This window comes from Anastrepha ludens, chromosome 6 (assembly GCF_028408465.1).
Source record: "Anastrepha ludens isolate Willacy chromosome 6, idAnaLude1.1, whole genome shotgun sequence".
NCBI lineage: Eukaryota > Metazoa > Arthropoda > Insecta > Diptera > Tephritidae > Anastrepha > Anastrepha ludens.
The window spans coordinates 86,070,034-86,090,522 of NC_071502.1; the positions used below are offsets into that span (position 1 = coordinate 86,070,034).

General features: G+C 37.3%; 1 protein-coding gene and 1 long non-coding RNA gene across 3 annotated transcripts in view; one reads left to right on the forward strand and one right to left on the reverse strand.

Moving 5' to 3' along the window:
* Positions 1-20,489, forward strand: part of LOC128868193 (leucine-rich repeats and immunoglobulin-like domains protein 3) — a 59,787-nt gene that overhangs the window by 2,523 nt on the left and 36,775 nt on the right. The gene's annotated exons all lie outside the window — the stretch shown is intronic.
* On the reverse strand, positions 3,455-4,084 carry LOC128868196 (uncharacterized). The gene is made up of 3 exons (XR_008455080.1): positions 3,956-4,084; positions 3,617-3,727; positions 3,455-3,527 (listed from the first exon to the last, which is right to left on the reverse strand). It is a non-coding gene; the product is annotated as an uncharacterized LOC128868196 (long non-coding RNA).

Genomic DNA, 20,489 nt, shown 5'->3' on the forward strand with positions numbered 1-20,489 from the left:
AAAGTACGATATTGGGATTTGAACAATACACGCAAAAATCGAAAAGAATAGTTGATAACGTTGAGTAGATATGGTATCAGCGTATGTTCTTACCGAAGATGCTGACTAGAGGCAAAACAACCGAATTGTGGTTGCGATCATTTCCTTGTGTATCCAATTGTCACAGACACAAATTAGAAGTGATATCCAAACCAAAGGACAAAATGGGACACCAATACCCTAAAGAGTGAAGATATAGGAAGATATTTTGAAATGCACACAGCCGAATTCCGAACAGAACGGAGTCAAACAGATTAGAGAAAGGATTGCACCTGTTGAAGGATGCTAAATATATCCCACTCAGAGCTACCAATACGAGAAATAAATGGTTTGACGAACCATTAACCATAAAACTTACAAAGAGAAAAGATAGGGAAATATGTAGAGGCAAACAAAACAAATTTGCAAACTGGGCAATTAAAAAAGGGGGTTGAAGATTTCGACAAAAATAAGGCTAGGGAACAAAACAATGAAACGAAGGGAATGTTTTACAATTAGGACTAAATATTTATAAACATAAAATAGTATTACCGCTGATGGGAAAATACAAAATAATGGCAAATAGGTAGACTATTTCGACGAACTGTTAAATGTTAGGCTTCAGAAAACAGTGAGACCTGGGATCAAGCAAAAGAATATGTTCAAGAAGATATGATTAGCCCACCAACATAAGAATAATTTTTAGCTGCTAAAGATAAAAACAATAAGGCCCCTGGGGGAGACTACTTCTCTTAGTCTATAAAAATGCCAGTGGCGCATTTTCGCGCCTAATGCACAAATTAATAAGGATGGTGTTGGACAAAGAAAAGGTGACTTAGATCCTGCATGTGATTATAATAGTACCCATCCATAAGAAAGAAGACAAATGCAGAGAGATATCTTGGCCTAACGTGATTTATAAAGTCTTTGTCTGCGAAAAAGGGGATAAAACCGGAGCAAAAGTGTACAGGAGGGTGCCTTAGAAAGCGCGGGGAAGCTTGGTTGAACAGTACTCTCTTCAATGGAGAGCGCTGGATCTTCCAGTAAGATACCGCTCCAGCCCATAAGGCAAAAAAACCCAGCAGTGGCTAAAAAACAATATTCCTGGGTTCATAGCCGCAGGAGATTGGCCGTCTGGAAGTCCAGATCTGAATCCATTGTACTACAGTTTGTGGTCAGAACTGGAGAACATGACCTGTCGAAGACCTCACTGAAATTTTGCGATCTCAAACAATCTTTGGTTCGAGGAGCGACGTCAATATCCATGGAAGCCGTGCGTGATGTAATGGCCTATTCCTTTGAAGGCTTGTGTAAGAGCAAATGGTGACCATTTCGAAATAAAATTAATTTTTTTTTTAATATTTACATGATTAAATAAAACTCTCTTCATTGAAAAAAGTTTTGAAATTTCATATCTATAACGGACTTAACTTGTAACAGAACTTATGGCAGGACTAAGAACGTAGAGAGTTCTAATTGAATACCAATGTAGATTTCGACCAGGCAAGATCAACTACAGACCAAATTTTTAGACAATCAGAGGAAACTGACACGAATATACATAGAAAGAACGTGCACATACTTTTTGTGGATTTAAATAAGTATTTGATACAGAAAACTTACTGCAAATACGGCCACGCTGATAAGTTTCAATATCCCGGGAAAACTAAGTAACAAGTGACAATGAAGAAAAGCTTTTGCAGTGTAAATATACAAGGCAACAAATTGTACAGATGGGAGTCAGGCAGGGAGACGTCCTATGAACGAAGAATTTTAACCTGATGATTTGACGTGCTATGAATCAGCTAGACCTTTTTGATGAGATTGCTATAGTTTGCCGGAATATACGCAGGCTGGAAGAATGTCTAGGAATCTTAGGAGCTGCTACACGGAAGATTTTGCTTTAAAATAAATCAACAAAAGTCTTAATATATAATTCAACGGGGAGCTGAGAACAGAATATCACAAAAATTACTGAGGATAAGTGGATATGAATTTGAAGGGGTGAAAACATTCGTGTACCTAGACTAGAGGCACCTTTGTGTAGTGACAATGTGATGCAACTGACGATTAAAAAGAGGTTACAGCAGTAAATAGAGCTTCTAAAGTATGTTTGACGTCACAAGAAATCAAGAAGAATCGTTAAATTGCGATGCGTTTATCAATGGTGTGGTGGCCTGTGTTATGCTCCGGAGCAGAAACCTGGTTAATAAAAAAATTATTATTATGCATAAGGAAAAATCTATAGTATAGATATTAAACCTAATTGTATATAAGAGTGCAATCCACATACAATAGCCGTCGACTCCGAATATATAAGTAAGTTCTTAGTATTAAAATTATATTAATAAAAAATTACTTAAAACTTTTCGAAGGAAAAGCACTGGTCCGATAAAGAAGAATAACAAATGGAGGAGATGAAATAATGACGAGATTATGGAATCGATACGGGGAGAAGATGTAGTGAAATTTATTGTGTCGAAAAAAATTATTCGTGCAGATAACACAAATATTAAGCACTCCAAACTACCCCTATAATTGAAACAGTGATCTGCATTAATCAGTAACAATAATTTAAAGATAAAAACTTTAATCTCTAAAAAATATATAAGTGCTATAGCAGTGTTGTAATTTCATTGCTGAAAAAATAAAAATATAATAATTTCTGAAATATCATATTCCTGAAGCTGTCGGATTTCTGACATATGAAAAAAATGCTTCAAAGTAATGAACGCATTTTGTGAGGATCTTTACTTAGTTATAACTTTGAAATAATTTGTTTAGTTTGAGAACCAAAATCAATATAGTATAAAATGGGTGCCTCGTCCCATGCACGTCATATTAAAAAAAAAAAGAAATAAATAATTGGCGCGTTCGAGCTCCTCCTCCTATTTGTGACGTGCGTCTTGATGTTGTTCCACAAATGTTAGACAATGACAAAATCATAGAAACTTCGGAAGATTTGTGATGAACATGAGCATTTTGGGTATTCTTTCAATAATGGGATGAACTGCATATATTTTTAATGAATATTTTCCTAGTTAGCGCATATCAATTTGTTGCTTTTTTCCCTCGGATCGGCATTCGCCCACGAAAAATTGTGGATGACTTAGGAATCACGAGGATCTTGGAATTAATTTGTACAGAAATACACATACAAAAATAAAAAAATTAATACAATTGTGAATTGAATATAGCAATAAAGCTTAATAAACTGAGCATTTTCACAATTGCAGTATTCTTCTATTTGCGTTTTGATATTGTATTTTTTCCACAAATGGAGGGACTTACAGTTTTACGCTGCCTCCTAGCTGCCGATGATTTTTTATGACGATTTTTTTTCATGGTAAAAATAAACTCGGCTATGGCGGACGTATCATTGTGCTCGTGCTGTTGTTGGTTTTGTGACAGTATAAAACATTCCCCTAAAATAATTGGGGAATGCTGCTGAAGTAACAGTCTGTGGCCGTATATGTATAAATCTTGGTGCTTCGGTAACGTAGAATCGACTGTAATGACATCGTGCGATATAAGGCAAGTTTGTTTTTCAATATTTTAGAAGTCTCTAAAGTAAGAAAAGATAAACTGAAATACATACTCGTATACAGAATTCAGTACTATTTCCGAATCAAAACAAAATAAAAAGTTGCAATTATCGGATAAGTGATTGGATATTCGCTGTGCTAAATTCATCGCTTAGGTATATGCCCTGAAAAAAGGAACAAAACGAATAAGTAATGAATCGACTTTACTTGCAGGGTAAATTTATATGAGCAATTGTACATATGTGGGAACCTTCCTACCTACATATGTATGTACATACATACAGATATACGTGCATATCTGCCTACATACATACATATTGTTCATAAAAAGTATTGTCAGTATTGTGTAGGACGAAGATTGAGCGAAGCAACAAACAATAAAAAATACTCACAAAGCCCACGACAGCATTTACAACACCAACAACAACAGTGACAAGCCAAACGACTGAAATTTAAAGTGTGAAACAGCAACGACAGCTCCACCACCCGACATCCAACATCCGACAGCCAATAGCCAACAATAAGCCGAAAGCCTTTCAAACCGCTTACGACAAGGGATATGGAGTATGGAGTGTTTGCTGGTTGGCGGTTTGCCGCTTTTTTGTTGGGCTTAGTTCAGCTGCCTGTACTTCACTATAAAGCTCAAGTCTCAGACAGCCTTAGCTTTAGAGCTCGACTGTAAATAACAACAACATGAAGAATAACAATGAATACAATAAATGCAAGAAGAACAATAACTACGTGTGTATGTAAGTAATCTTTTCCAATGAATTGCAATGGAGGTGTGAAGAAAATACCAAAAAAGGTTCCAATACACATATAAATGTACCTACACGCTATACAACAACAAACAGCAACAATAGCAACAAAGTAAGCAAAGCCAAGCGCGCAATACAAAAAACCTTGGCAAAAGACGCTCGAAAGGTGCGAAGCAACAAAAGAAAGCAAATAGAACAAAAAAAAGAACAACTACGAGTTGCGAGTTCGTATCAGCGGGATAGCTGTGGGAAGAGCATTGAAGAGTAGAGTGAGTGTTGTGTGGTGTGCGGAGTTTTGTAGGCCGGCAATTGCAGTCCGTTTGTTGCTCGTACTTGGATACTTGGCTTAAGCGACCCTGCAGGCTGCCAAGGCGGGCAGTGCAATGCATTGAAACGAATCCTCCGAAAGTACAATGAGCGGTCAAACTGGATTCCCACCACCCGCCTGCAGCTGTGTCGGTTTTCTTTTTCTTTTTTCGCCTATTATAGACAATGAATTGAAATAAAAACAATTTAGAGAAAAGACGCAGAAACTCCGTTCAGCTAACAGCTAAAGTCTTGGTTGGCCTAAGCGGCTGTGTCATGGAACATTTGTCGGCTCGGTTACATGGAAACAACATTACTACATACTTGCGCATACAATAGTATGCACATGTGTACATACGTATAAACACCATAATATGTGAAAAATGGTCTTGAACATTTGTAATTTCAAATGCGTGTGTCATTTTATACTCACATACGAACATTTGAGGCAGTACCTACTTGCTTGGAGATACTATGTTGGCTCGAATAGTGTGGAATGATTTGAGTTTTGATTTTTGTGATTTTTCTTTATGATTAGGTGTGTTCATGAAGCAAATAGTTTGTAACAATTGTTGCAATCTATCACGTTTTGGTGTTCATGTACCCAAAGAACTTGCCAAGTGAGAGAGCAAATGTATAATACTTTTTTTGATATTTTTCTCTTTGAGAGAGAATTCTCGGAAATTAAGTTAATGGATAATTTTTACATGAACATACCCAATATATCTACTGTGGATGAAAAATAATGAAACTTTTAAAGAGAAGACCAAGAAAGACTGAATGCAATGTTAGTTTGCACTAATCGATTTTGAATATTTTTATTATTTGTAGGAGATACAGCCATGCACAGATAAATATTATATCAAAAATGTTAACCTTATATGTTAAGTTTTTAGTACGAACTCTGCTTTGATCAAATAAATTTGTTTGTTTACATTTATTACCGTTATTAAGCTTACATTTATGCGAGGAATTTACCGTCTTTTTTCGATGAAATTTTTTGCGTTATTTTATTTATGCTTATTGCTGTTTTGAAGTGGACACAAAAATATCACTTTTTAACTTGTTCAGACGGAGAGTAAAACTTTAATATTGTTTCACAGATTTTTAGTATAATTTTTTGTTTCTTAAATAAAATTTTAAAGTAATTACTAAAAATGTGACGTGGAAAACATTGCACGCCGGGAAAAAGAGCTCTTATATGCCGTATGAGTCAACACGGAAAAAGCTATGCAGAAATAGCTGAAATGATGATGTGCTCTCGGAAAATGGTTTATATTGCTCTTAATTTAGTTAAGAAAGATTCATCCTATCTAAGCAAAAAAACGGAAAGAAAAGCAAGCCGCGAAAAACTGATGTTAATGTGGATAGAGCTATAATACGTAAGAGCAAAGCAGATGCTTTTAAGTCGGCACGGCAAATATTGCTTCAAATAAACCAAGAATCTGGTCTACAGGTTTTCAGAAAGCTTGTAGGAAGGCGACTTACCGAAGCCCAGCTTTTTGGCCGCATAAACAGGAAAAACCACACATCTCAAAAAGGCATATCAAACACCGGCTTGCCTCTGCAAAAGCCCACAAAGGCAAATCTATTCAGTTTCCAAAATAAATAGGATGTTTCCAGATGAGAAAGCTATCGTACGCCGTCCAAATAATCACGTGCTAAATCCTAGGTTCACAAGAAAGACGATTAAACATGGCGGAGGAAGCATCATGGTTTTGGGAGCTTTTTCCTGGCATGGTGTTGGGCCGATTGTTCGCGTGGTTGGTAAAATGGATAGATTTCAGTATCTGTATATACTTCAGAACAAAATGGAGCCATTTGTGTTTGAGTTTATGCCATTAAATTTGACATTTATGTAGGACATTGATCCAAAGCATACTGCAAAGACAGTGAAGCAATGGCTCAGAAGAGAAAAAATTAATGTACTGGATTGACGGGCGCAGAGCCCTGATCTCAATCCAATAGAAAATTTGTGGAATGACGTTAAGGTCAAAATCGCTAACAAAAATTTTAAAAGGAATACTAAAGGATACTAAAGGAAAAATAACACCGGCTTGTATAGGCTGGGCTATGTAAAATTTGCTCTTTGAATCGCCTATAAAAAAAACTAATCAATATTTTTTCAAACTTTTTTTTTTTATTTCGAAGATTGAACATTGTCATTTCTGAATGAAAAATAATATCGTTCAAATGACTGCCACGATTGGCTTTACAGTAGGCCATTCGATCAACCCAATCTTTAAGCACATTTTCGATTGTTTGGCCTCCAATTTCATGAATGGCAATTTCGATTTCGTGTTTTAAAGCATCATTCGTCTCTGGATAGTTCGCATAGCATTTGTCCTTAACGGCTCCCAACAAAAAATAGTCCAACGGGCTTAAATCACAGCTCCGAGGCGCCAAAAGTTCGAGTGTAACTTTGGCAGTGTGACAAGTTGCACCGTCCTGTTGAAAGCAAATGTCGTCCATGTCTTCAATTTTTGGAAGCAACTCGTTGAGCATGTCACGGTAACTCTCGCCATTTACGAGTACTGTAACTGCGGCTCCTCGCTCTTTTTCGAAAAAAAATGGCCCGATGATGCCGCCAGACCAAAAACCGCACCAAACGGTGACTCGTTGTGAATGCATTTGCTTCTCTACAGTAACGTGTGGATTTTCTGAGCCCCAAATTCGACAATTTTGCTTATTGACGTAGCCACCGATGTGAAAATCAGAAAAGAAGAAGAAGACTCACCATTTTGGAAATAGGTTTTCAATATTTCCCAATTTTGTTCAAGCGTATAGCGTCTCATTTCATAAATTTCAAACCTTTAAGTAAATTATGAACACATTTGGCATGCCATTTGTGTTACCATTCTCAAAAAAATAGGTGGTTCCAAAAGCAAACGCTATATGGCCCACCCTGTAGAAAGCATGGAGCGACGGCTTGAATAAGTAATAAAAAACTATCTGATTTGTATACTATTTTTGCTTTTATTTGAAATTCAACGTTCCCGCAATTAAATTAAAATTCTTTTTGACCATTTTTTTTGTTTGAAAATGGAAGTAAATAAGTTTTTTACTTTTTATGTTGTTCTTTTCCCAATAAAAAATAATTATTTAAAAACATATTCAACTCTTTGTTTTCAAAGTCTAAATGTGCATACAATATAAACCTAACTTAATTAGCACACTGGCTACTGATATTTTGGAGCGGTTTAAGAAATTGCAATTTAAGATTTTTTTTAAGTAAATAATGATTTCATAGTATCAGGGCATCGAATACCCGTATTTGTTGCCTGCGGTTTATCTTTTACTAACAAAACTATCCAATAAGCAAATCAACTGTTCACTAATCCGCGTAAAAACCAACCGTCACACTAAAATTTTAATTAGAATTAACTGTGCCAGTAATACCTATTAACGCCGTCGTTCTAGGCTATTAGTCCTACTTTGGGTTCGAGTCACTGTGTAAATATAGTTTGTATAATATCAAACTGCCAAAACTGTAAATTCACACGTATTTCACTGAAATCTATTTTTTGTTGCCAGCAAACACCAACCACCCCCGTTACGTGTGAACTATATTATAAAATGTATTCTTATCACCATATGGACGCTTTTTGCGTTCCAATATTTTGAGATACGGATATGTATTTGTATTTATAAACAAAGAGCGACCGAATTTAGTTGGCCGATGGATTAGGTGCGCATTTGCAGAAGAGTGAAAGTTGTGCAACGGGTGGTGACATTGTATTTGGGCATGACCTAAGACTGTAAATATGCTCTATATATGTATGTGCATAGGAATTTCTGTAAATAAATAATAATTCCCATGAAAAGTCTACCTATGTGTGGGCACAGGTAAGTGAATTTAGTAAAAATTACAAACATATATCTTATCATTTGACACTTATCCGTTATCAGTCGAGCCAATGCACGAACACTTACGCAATTTTCGTTATCATTGGCCGACACTCGAGAAGGTGTGATTTTTGAAAATGAAAAACAAATATAACAAAACATAAAAACCAATATGTGTATGTATGTATGTTTGTATGCCGTTCCATTTATCGATATTTTTATGTTTTAATTATTGCGCTGATAGGCCAAACAAAAAAACGGCTGATACGACGCAAGATAGACACTGTTCAATAGAAATATTTGTAAATAGTAGTAAAATAAAATATGTAGCCTAGCATAGTAAATTTTTATTGAGGCTTTATTTTTGCTGGTTTCAAGGTACGTACGACTCGTAGGAACCTTATTCTACGATTATGGCGCTCTATGCTCGATAAAGTTGTTTACGAGTGTTGATAAAGGAATTATTATTTAAAATCGCGTTCATATTTTTTTAAATTAATGTGCTAAATTGCTACACTTTTGAAAAGAAAATTTTCCATTGGAAGCTATGATAAAATGCATGCTGAAGAGCGTGAAAAGAGTGATGGCTAATTTATTCTGCTGCGATAAGACAAATTCAAACTCAACAAACAATGGTTGGCAAGCCGTGTCTGTTGAGTTGTTACCGCAGGGACCTACTCGAGCGGCTGAGCAACCTCCTAGACACATCAGTAGCCGCAACCGTACGACATTAATCGTTTTGTAACCGGAACGACCCGGGTTTATATCCGGCCAAGGACTGTCACCTCAGCAGCATTCCCCGTATATGAATGGGGCATGTTTATGCAGCTACAACAACAACAATATTAATCGTTTGTCAATTAACATCTTAATAAACTGTCGCCTCATGAATGCTTCTATTGAAGGCCGTTAACCATCAATCGACGATGAAGAGCTCGAGTTGTTAGTTTCAGGTTAAATTCCTACCCTTGAGTGGAATGGGAATCTCGTAAGCAAGACCCAAAATTACGGCTCTAGCAGCCTTACACCTGAAGAAATCAAAGAAATTCGTTTTTAAGCTGCAAAAGTGGGAGTTAAGATCCCTGATATGGCTAAACACGGGAAACAAGCCAAACGGGTAGCATAATAAAACCTTAGGTATCACCGCAATCCAATATTTGACCCATATAGACGAGAGATCGGTGATTGATAGCATGGAAGAAAGATTTTTGGCCTAATAGGAATGGATGATGGTACAGCTCCGAACTAAATGCTCGCACTCAGAATGAGAGAGCTGTGTGTTTCGTGAAAGCGCAGCGCATAAGATGGCTTAGCTCGTGAAACCCGTATGCCTGCTGATTGTGCCGTGAAGAAAGCCATGACGTGAAAGCTAATGGCCGTAAAGGCCAAAGGCAGACTGAGAAACCGATGGATAGACGCAGTGGAAAACGATCTGAAGGATTTGGCAATACTTAACTACGAAGCAAAAGCTCAAGATCGACGGCTTTGGAGGAGCATTGTGAAGGGAGTTGTGAAAGAAGAAGAGGAGAAATACAAGAGAGTTTGTTGCTAGACTAAAGAAGCACATTTTTGCGCTAGATGTGCAGAGAATGCCCAAGTTAGGGATATTATATTCATGTAGAAAGATTTCTAAGGTTTTCAAAGGTTCAAGAAAGTTTGAAAAAGAGAACATCCCGTTTATATATGTAAAGCTCATGCATACAGCCATTGTTCGCTGTCTGGCCAAGCTCCTCCTCCAATTTGTGGTGTGCGTCTTGATGTTGTTCCGCAAATGGAATGAGCTAAAGTTTAGCGCGAACGATAGGTTTTTTATGAGGAGCTTTTTCTTGGCAGAAATGTGGTCTGTGCTGAGGTTTTCCAAAGCCTAATAAGGGCCAATCGCTATTAGAAAAAACCTCTCCAATAATTTTGTGTTTCATGCCCCCAGTGGGTTTCCTGCTAATGGTAGTCCCGCAGAAACCCAGCTCCCTCTTCGCGTTTCCTTTGTACTTATATGCTTTCTTCGGCATTAAAGACAAATAAGACTTATGCGTGAGTGCTTGGAAAGTCGCGCTCGTTTTTTCGACCTGTCCAATCAATTCCATAGCTTTCTACTAGAAGAAAATTTGTATTCTTTGATGAAGTGAATACTCGTAAAAGAGGTTTCACAATTTTCGTACAACCCGCTTTCGAATGTGCTTGCGTTAATACAAAGATGCGAAAAACGAAACAAGAAATTTTTGACCATTCATGTATTACTTAGTTACCCCGCGAAAAGGATTTATCCGGTTTGTATTTAGAACCTTAAGGAGAATACCTAAATATAACCGTTTAAAAATTAATTTGAAAAATTCAAACTCTGCTGATATGCGTACGCTGCTCGCTCCGACATAGACAAGAGATCCACTATAAATACCAAAATGAGATTTGTGGAAAATACCAAGAAAAAGAGGAAGCAGAATCAGAAAATGGCAAATATTTCAGACTTAAATATTTTAAGCCTTTTCCATACCCATACAAAAGGAGTAGTAGTTACGAGCAAAAAAGGCAATGCGATAAATTATCGGCTGGCATCCGAGTGTGGCAAACGATCGTTAAAAGTTGTTCGCAAAGCGGTAATGATCACCGCCTTGCTAAGAACTCAAAATGGTCAAGACCGTTAATGGTGATGTGCTGGCAGTGTTCATACTGCGGGCAAACGATGACTAGGCGTATAAGATGTGAATATGCTTTACTACAAGACACAGCAACAAGGCAGCAAAAGCACCGACCAAACTGCTGGCCGGTTGGACGCTGCGCTGCACAAGCCAAACGAATGACTGTCGGTATGAGTATCCAATTATAATTTTTTTCTCTCAAGTGAATGCAGAATCACGTCGCATCAAGATTAAGAATTCTTTTCTTCACACCTTCAAGTGACGTTTACCAATAACAAGAACACCAGCAGCAGACAGAAAAACACCAGCTGCAGAAACTCCAAAATGAAAAGCGTAGTTGAAAAAAAAATTTATAAAGAAGGTATCAAGATCCAGCACGGCATAGAACTTAAGCACTGCTGCAATAACAGCAATAATAACAAAATAAAACCAGATCTATGTATGTATGTAAAAAGAGCCAAATAAAAGCTGACAGTCAGCCAGCCAACAAAAGGTAATAGAAAAAGTAAAAGAAAAATTGTCGAATTGAACGCAGAGTAAAAATGGTCTTCTGGCACAAAATGTGTACAATTTGAGTTTCATTGTCTGCGCACATGTGCACTTATCTACATATGTATGTAGAAGTACGTGCGAGTAGGAGAATGTATGGGCATGTGTAAGCGAAGGTTCAGAGCATTGGAGATCCATTGGTCACGGAACAAATCAAACTGAATAGTGAACACTGAAATCTGTAATCCAAGGCACAAATGGTCAAAAAAATGTGGCCAAGAAATGTGCCAGCATGCAGCTACAAAAACAACAACCAACAGATCAGCAATAACAAAACAGTCAACCCTAGGAGGATAGCATACTTGTATATACAATGCGCATGAGGAGCGAGGGAATGAGTGCACAAAAGCAGCGGCGGACCACAGCTGAAGCTACAGCGAATACATATAATTTATAAGTAGGTACAAATGTACATACGCACTCATGTGAGGGAATGTGCGTAGTTATGTTTTTATAAGCCGAATGAAATAAGATGACATTGATTTTGATATATACACGATTAGGGATAACGTCGGTCAAAAGAAGTCAAATAATAAATAGTAATCATCGTATAAGAATTTTTGTTTAAGAAATTTGTTCTGATGACATCGCATTTTATTATGAAAAAGATAAGTTTTGAGGTAAGTCTGAAAAGTTAAGTGATATCAATGGCACAAATGGAAATGTAGCTTCCGAATCAAATGAGGGTGCGCTACGGGTTTAAGTTACTGCGTTATAGAAAACAGTTTTTTTTATTACTTAGTAAGCAATGTGAGATTCTGCTATAAGATCCCCAAAAGTTGTACATCCTTTCTTTTATTTTTTAGCTAGTGTTGCCACTTTTTTTAATTAGGAAAATTTGTTATAATTGTCAAAAATGTATGTATAAGTATATGCATATATTTCAACGTAAAGATAGCTTAAATTCAATAATATTTTTAAGAATGAACTGGAAGTGATATCAACTTTTGTGATGATGAGGCCCGTTTCATAAATTCACTGCACGAACCGAATCTCTTCATGAACTAGATTTCTGACGCCATGCCAAAATTAAAGCTACAGAGTTTGGAGTTAAAGGTTTTAGTACGTAGGTGTATACTGACTGTGCGTGGTCCCAAATGAGGTGCACCTTTAGTCTCTCAATGAGACAAATGTCAAAATAAGTACATGAACGCAAAACCAGTAACAATTTGCAAGTTTAACGAACCGCTGATAAAATTGTTGGTAAAAAAAATCTCAACAATTTTTCACTAGAGCTACCTCGTATGAAATTTTAAAAAATTAAGCAAATAAAATGCAAAACAACGAGCTTCGGAACTACACGATTTAATTTTGTTGATAAAAATTTGTTCCATTTCATCAACCTCATTAGATGAAGAACTTTCCATTAGCAATTTCAATTCGTGTTTATTTTTACTTTGCGACCCGCTGTTTTTCTCACTTGCAAATTCTTACAAGTAAAAACTTGCAACTTCCCCTCAAAATGAAATGTCATTTCGCTCTCTCACTATCCCCTACTTTGCAAGTTTTTTGGGTACATGAACACCAAAAACATGTAACATTTGTTACAAACTACTTGCTTCAAGATCAGACCAATTAACTGCCATTTTCCGGCAATGTTGTCATCTTTCTCTCAAACACTCCAACTATATCTACGTCTTATAAAATGAAGTCCGAAAAATTATATTCGTCTGTAAGCTAATAACTATGGACAGAATGCACGGAATTTCGCATGGTTTCTTGTGTTATGAAACTGATCTCTCCTCAAGGGGGTTTTTGACATAAATTGCATAAACTTAAGAAAGGGGCGTTTGTATTAGACAAAATGTGTTAAAAAAGCAAACAACTAATTTCATGCTCTTACAAATAAAAACTGTTTCAACCGGTTAGAGTAGGTTAGTTTAGATTAGATTTGTGGGGGGTTGGCCAAGTCCAAGCACTCAGTCAGGAAGACCATTGCACTACACCCGAACAGATTACAGTGGAAGGAATAGAGACAGGCTAGATATAGTGTGGATGGTAAGACGCGCAAATTGGAATCTTTTGGATTCCTTGATGAATCTTAAGAGATTCGGAAGAGGAAGGGTATGAACTCTATCCATACTCAGTTCATCGCACCCCAACAGACTAAGTCTGATTCTAGAAAACACCGGACAGCTACAGAGAAAATGATCTGCAGTGGGTCGTAAATGATTCCATGTGCTGACGACAGGCGTTGTGCTCTGTGATTACACCCACCAGTACTCTCAGGTCCTTCCTACTAAGTTTTAGGACAAAGGTCGGTAGTTTCTTGTTTGGTTATTTCACAAAACTCTTGGCTACTCTGCAGGAGCTCAACTCAGACCAACGCCTTCTCAGACTCATTAAGTCGTCAATACATAATTGAACCGATGCAGAATTGACCCATAGGAAGGATTCAAGGCCCAGTGGTGTACTTGCAGAGCCTTCATTAGCCAGTTTATCAGCCAATTCGTTCCCTGTAATACCGCAGTGTCCAGGCACCCAAATAAGACAAACTTTTGTTGTGCTTTGCAACACTGTTCAGTTTTGTCTTACATTCACCGACCAATTTCGAAGAGCAGCGTAGCGTGGGTTAGCAATGGCTCTCAGTGCAGCTGTACTGTCACAACAAATTCCACTACTACCTTTAGTTAAGCTATTGTAAAGTAGTGCTCTTGTCCTCGCCACTCATACTTATAATTACATAGTTAACCCAGTTCGGTTCAATAACAATTCGAGAAAAAAGCGTACAATAAAAATCAGGGCAAAACACAATCCTATTAACTTTTATGGCCACCATTAATATGAGTTTGCATAAGCGCAGAAATATGTATGCACGTATGTACATATGCGCCTAGAACTTTGTGCACCGAAAGGCCCTTGTAACAGATGACAACTATTGTGGAAAGAATGAGTGGATTCAGAGTGGAAAAATGCAAAACCATTAAAACGAGAACGAATTTTTTATCATACATATATTTATGTATACACTTACATACCTATACGTAAGTAAGCAAGTGCTCGCTACATATTTATCCATATATGTATGTATGTATATACACCTGTACATATATTTTCATCTCCAAAACATATTCATATGCAATAATTTTATGCATTTGCAAAAGTATTCGCATATGCAAGTGGATGTGTGACGTTAAGTGTGTATAGGTAAAAAAACATAACAAAGTCCAAAACGTCAACTAAATTGCATTAAGTGTAATTATAACTAATTAGTTGAGGTAAAAACAATTGAATTCCATAAAAATGAGCGCATGCAAGCACATACAGTTGTGCGCAAAACGTAAGCAACTTTATCCGCTGAGTCATGTGTGATAATCTAATAGGTTGTTCAATACGTTTTGCGGTTCGATAAGAAAAACACTATTTTATGGTTTGAAATGCACTGTATTATTCAGTATAGTCTCCCTGAGTTTCAATACACTTGTTCCAATGAGAGTACAATTTATGAATTCCATCCCTAAAGTGGGAATTTGAAAGGGCTGCAAAAAACGCTTTCGCAGCTGTTATGACCTGGATGGAGGCTACTTCGGACTAAGTAGGCAAATGAGTAGTAAAGTCCTCTCTCGACGAACAAAGATTTGCGTAAGATTTTTGGACCTTTGCACGTTGGAACGATGAGCTGTATGAGCTTTACGACGACATAGACATAGCGCAGCGAATAAAGATCCAGCGGCTACGTTGGCTGGGTCATGTCGTCCGAATGGATACAAACGCTCCGGCTTTGAAAGTATTCGATGCGGTACCAGCTGGTGGTAGCAGAGGAAGAGGGCGGCCTCCTCTGCGTTGGAAAGATCAGGTGGGAAAGGACTTGGCTTTACTTGGTGTGTCCAATTGGCGCCGGTTAGCATGAGAAAGAAACGACTGGCGCGCTTTGTTAAACTCGGCCAAAATCGCGTAAGCGGTTATCGCGACAATTTAGAAGAAGAAGCTGTTATGACCTGACACGCTTTCCACGCATGCATTTTTGAGGTCTGGTAACAGATGGACGTCGCTAGGGATCAAATCTGGTGAATCTGATAGACGCTCCAACAATTCGAGCTTTAATTCATGGATTTTAGCTATTGTCTAAATATTCTTGTGATACGGTGCATTGTCCTGATGAAAAATATTTTTTTCTTTTGGAAACTGTGTCTTTTTTAACAAATTTTTTCCTTCACTGGTCTAAAAAGTTTTAATAATATTTAGAATTTATTGTTTTACCCGTTTGCGTGTAATCCACAAACAAAATTCTTTTCGCATTCTTTTCGATTTCTGGACACGAAGTCGTTTCGAAGCTCTTCGGCTCACCAGGTTCACACCACTCTTTAGCCTCCTGTTTAGATTTAGGATCATGGCGACAAATTCCAAGTCTCATCCATAGTGATGAATTGTCATTTTATCCCTTCGAAAACGCTCTAAATGTTGCTGAGAAAGTCGCATTCGAATTTATGATGATTTGTTTTTGTTCCATTGTTAGTCAATGCGGCACCCATTGTGCATACAGCCTTTTTAAATTATCCTATAGTATTGCCATTATTTTACTTCACTCTGTTGATGAATTCAAAGATCTATGTAGATGTTATCTTTATCTCCAATTTTTCATTCAAAACTCACATTAACTACTTACTCAATCCTAGGTTTTATACTTCGTAATAGTGCCAAGTTCTCAGACTCTCACACTCTCAAATTATTATTCATTTTGTTCGCTCTGGCTTAGAGTAAGCAACATTTATCTGAAGCCAATTGAGAGAATTTAGTGTGTACAGAAGGTGATTCTTAAATATGCTCTTAGGTCGTTAAAATGCTCAAATTCCCCTTTGACTTTAATTAACTTAGAGTCTCTAGAGAGTAAACAGTCTATGTATACTCTCGCTGTCTTTTGTTTTTATTGTAATTAGAGGAGAAATTAACTGTTCATCTCTATTACGGAGCATTCACTCTTATATCCCTACTAGGACTCTATGTAACATTTAGCCATTGTAATGCGAGTAATGCTCCTGTTGCCCGCGCACTAAAAGAATTCAATGAGTTCTCGAGCGCTAATCCACTTAACTTTTCGGTGTCAAAGAAGGAATTTTGTGAACTCCTAAATCGACTGCACGCAACTATTCGACGACGGTGTCAAGAGAAGTTAGCCGATGATTGCCACAATTCCATTAGTTCTGCTTATCCAAAATCCTAAATTCAAAAAGGGTTCAGTTCTCAGTTGACAAGTTCAAAGTAGTCAGTTGAGCTCTACTTTCAGCCAAAAATAGAATTAAAGTAATATCTTCATAATTTGTTTTTTGTTTTTACTAAAATTTCAACTTTTTAGGTCTTTAAAAATTCCTTGTTTCACATAAATGTCAGTACATTTCTAGAGAGAAACAACTGATTGGTCTATAAGGACTAGGGACGTAAATCCCTGGATCCTAGGATTGTTGTGACAAGATCTCGAGAGCTGACAATCGAATAATTAAAAAAAGTGAAATCTCCGATGAGGACTCACTGAAAGATTATAAAAGATTACGTAGACCCGACCTAAATTTTGAACCAAGGACCAGTCTAAAAATTTCATAAGGTTTTTCGACGTGCTGAATTCGAATCTGAAGTGTTATTCCCCAATTCATTAGTTCTTCTCGTATGCAGAAACTTAAGAGTGTCAGATTAAGAGATCCGAGAAAGAGCAAAAATATAAATTCATCAAAAGATAACTCAGAGGCAAATAATGATTTGTTTACTTATGGAAAAGAGTTTGTAAGTAGTTCGAAATACTATTACGAACTTAAAAAATGCATATGCTTTGTTATTACATAACCTCAAATATAGCCAAAATGGGTTGGTGCGTGACTACCATTCGGAATTCACAGAGAGAACGTCGGTTCGAATCTCGGCGAAAGAACCAAAATTAAGAAACATATTTTTCTAATAGCGGTCGCCCCTCGGCAGGCAATGGCAAACCTCCGAGTGTATTTCTGCCATGAAAAAGCTCCTCATAAAAATATCTGCCTTTTGGAGTCGGAAACTGTAGGTCCCTCCATTTGTGGAACAACATCAAGACGCACACCACAAATAGGAGGAGGAGCTCGGCCAAACACCCAAAAAGGGTGTTCGCGCCAATTATATATATATATATAAACTCAAATATGTGGAAAACTTTGTAGTTGTCCTGACACGGATTTATATCGGGCGAAGGACAGTAATTTTAGGCAATCCTCAAAAATGTATAGAAATGGTTTATGTTGCTACAACAATAACTACGTAAACAATAAGAACAATAAAATCTGACGGTGGTGGGTTTATTCAGAGTTGGAGAGTTCAGAGTTGAAATCAGCGCATCAAAACTCTTCGAAGAAGCGTAGTCCAGTTCTTGGTTATGAAAGTCAATTGTGAGCCCGTGTTATCGAAAAAAATAATTTGTGGACCATTTGTTGATATATGTCTGTATATATGTCTGTTTTTATGTAATAAAATAACCTTGAAAAGCCGTTACTCACTACTACCTTCTCCACGTCACTTTCTTTCTCGCAGAGCACGTGTTCTAATGAGCCTCATCTGTAGAATTTTTTCCATTCAATTACTTTTATAATTAAACATATTGCATACGAGTTTGAAAGTTTGTATATGCACACTTAGATACATACATACATAAAATTGCATTTGTTTGCCATCGCAGCACGTAAATCACGACAGGAAATTGGGATTTTTTCGATCTGCGATAAAAACTTGTGGCTTTGCGTTTCACTGAATCACTTGAAATCCGCCTGAGTTGAGTACTCGCAATGCTCGTATACAAGTATTCTGTGTTGAACAAATGTAAATATGTATGTAGTACGTACATGCATATGTTCATTTGATCTCACACCATAAAACGTGTTTTAATTAGCGAATAATGTAATTGCAGTATAATTGCAACTACTGATTCATAAAAATTGTATGTTTCTTTTTCTCAATGTTGACGCACGAGTTTCTTATTTAGAAAGAAAACACATACACAACACACACATACATACAAACATAGAAGCATTAGCGACTCACACATGTGTTTTAAATATTTTGGACCCGGTATATCTTAACGAAAAATAAAAATAGCAGAAAGTATGTGAAAAGGAAAGTTGAAATAAAATTTTGTTCATGCTTTTGGTTTTTTAAATTGAAAAAAAGCGCAAATTTCTTTAGTTTTAAAAATAAATTGCTATTACGTTTACTTCTGATTGACGACATTTTCGTCTGGCTGTCGTTTGGCCTATCTGCATAACAGTGGCTCACAGCGCATTTCGTGCGCTCATTTATTTCGAAGCGAATGTATGACATTTTTTTTTTGTTTCAAAAGAAAAATTCAAAATCCAACTATAACGCACTTATGCCGGCGTTTGATATAGCTCTCGAAACATTTCTGGAACTCTATTTTCAGTATAGCCATCAGAGCCGTCTTCGATTTTTTCCTTACTTCCTTTCAGCTGTTAAAATGTTCTGGGTTCTCCGTAATGCCTTTTTGACTCGATCAAACAGAAAAAAAAGTCGCAAAGAGCTACATCAGGCGAATTCGCTGGCTGCTGGATAGTATTTGTTTCGTTGTTGCTTAAAATTTCACGGATAGTGATGGCATTGTGCAATGGTACCTACACCCTTTTTGAGTGTTTGGCCGAGCTCCTCCTCTTATTTGTGGTGTGCGAATTGATGTTCTTCCACAAAATGGAGGGACCTACAGTTTCAAGTCGACTCCGAACGGCAGATATTTTTTATGAGAAGCTTTTTCATGACAGAAATATACTCGGAGGTTTGCCATTGCCTGCCGTGAGGCGATCGCTATTAGAAAAAAACTTTTTCTTAATTTTGGTGTTTCACCGAGATTCGAACCTACGTTCCCTCTGAACTCCGAATTCCACTTTCCACTCATTCGCTTGGTGTCTGTATTGCGTGCCGTACCCATAAACCCACGTCTCGTCTCAAGTAATGATGAATTTGATGAATGTTGAGCCGGATTCAGCCTTGAAAATCATGTCTTTGGCTATCTTAGGGTCCCTCCATTGCATAAATCTGAACGGATCCACAAGCGGTGTTTAAGTCCTCTGCCAGCTCTCGAAGGGTTAATTTAAGATTATTGATTGACTTTTCTGTCACTTTATTGATGTTTTAATCAGTTTTTGTTGTCGACGACCTGCCATTACATTCATCATCCCTGATGGACTAACGATCTCTTTTAAAGCGTTCATGCCACTCGTAAACGGCTGTTTTCCTTAGAGTATCATTGGCGGCCGTCGTAGCCAAATAGGTTGGTGCGGTGCTCCCATTCGGAGTTCAGAGAGATAGACCAAAATTAAGAAAAAGTTTTTTTCTAATAGCGGTCGCCCCTCGGCAGGCCATGGCAAACCTCCGAGTATATTTCTGTCATGAAAAAGCTTCTCATAAAAAATATCTGCCGTTCGGAGTCGACTTGAAACTGTAGGTCCCTCCATTTTGTGGAAGAACATCAATTCGCACACCACAAATAAGAGGAGGAGCTCGGCCAAACACTCAAAAAGGGTGTAGGTACATTTCTGTAAGAGATCGGACGCGAATTTACAGCTTAATATACCGTAATGGGTCGCCGTACGTCTATAGAAACATGCAAATTAGCGATTCGGCTCTTTAAAAATGGTAATACGTAGAAAAAGATAGCTGAAAAGTTCAGTGCATAATAGAGTAGTTAACAGAGATCGCGATGCTCCAAATAAAATTGTGACAGAAGCTGACAAAAGATGGATATTGAGGAAAATCTAAATATACCCAACTATAAGAACACCAGCATTGACAAAAGAAGTTCAGCTGATACTCGGAAAGTCTTGTAACCTGGGAACTATAAGAAGAGTCTCCGCAATGCCAATTTTCAT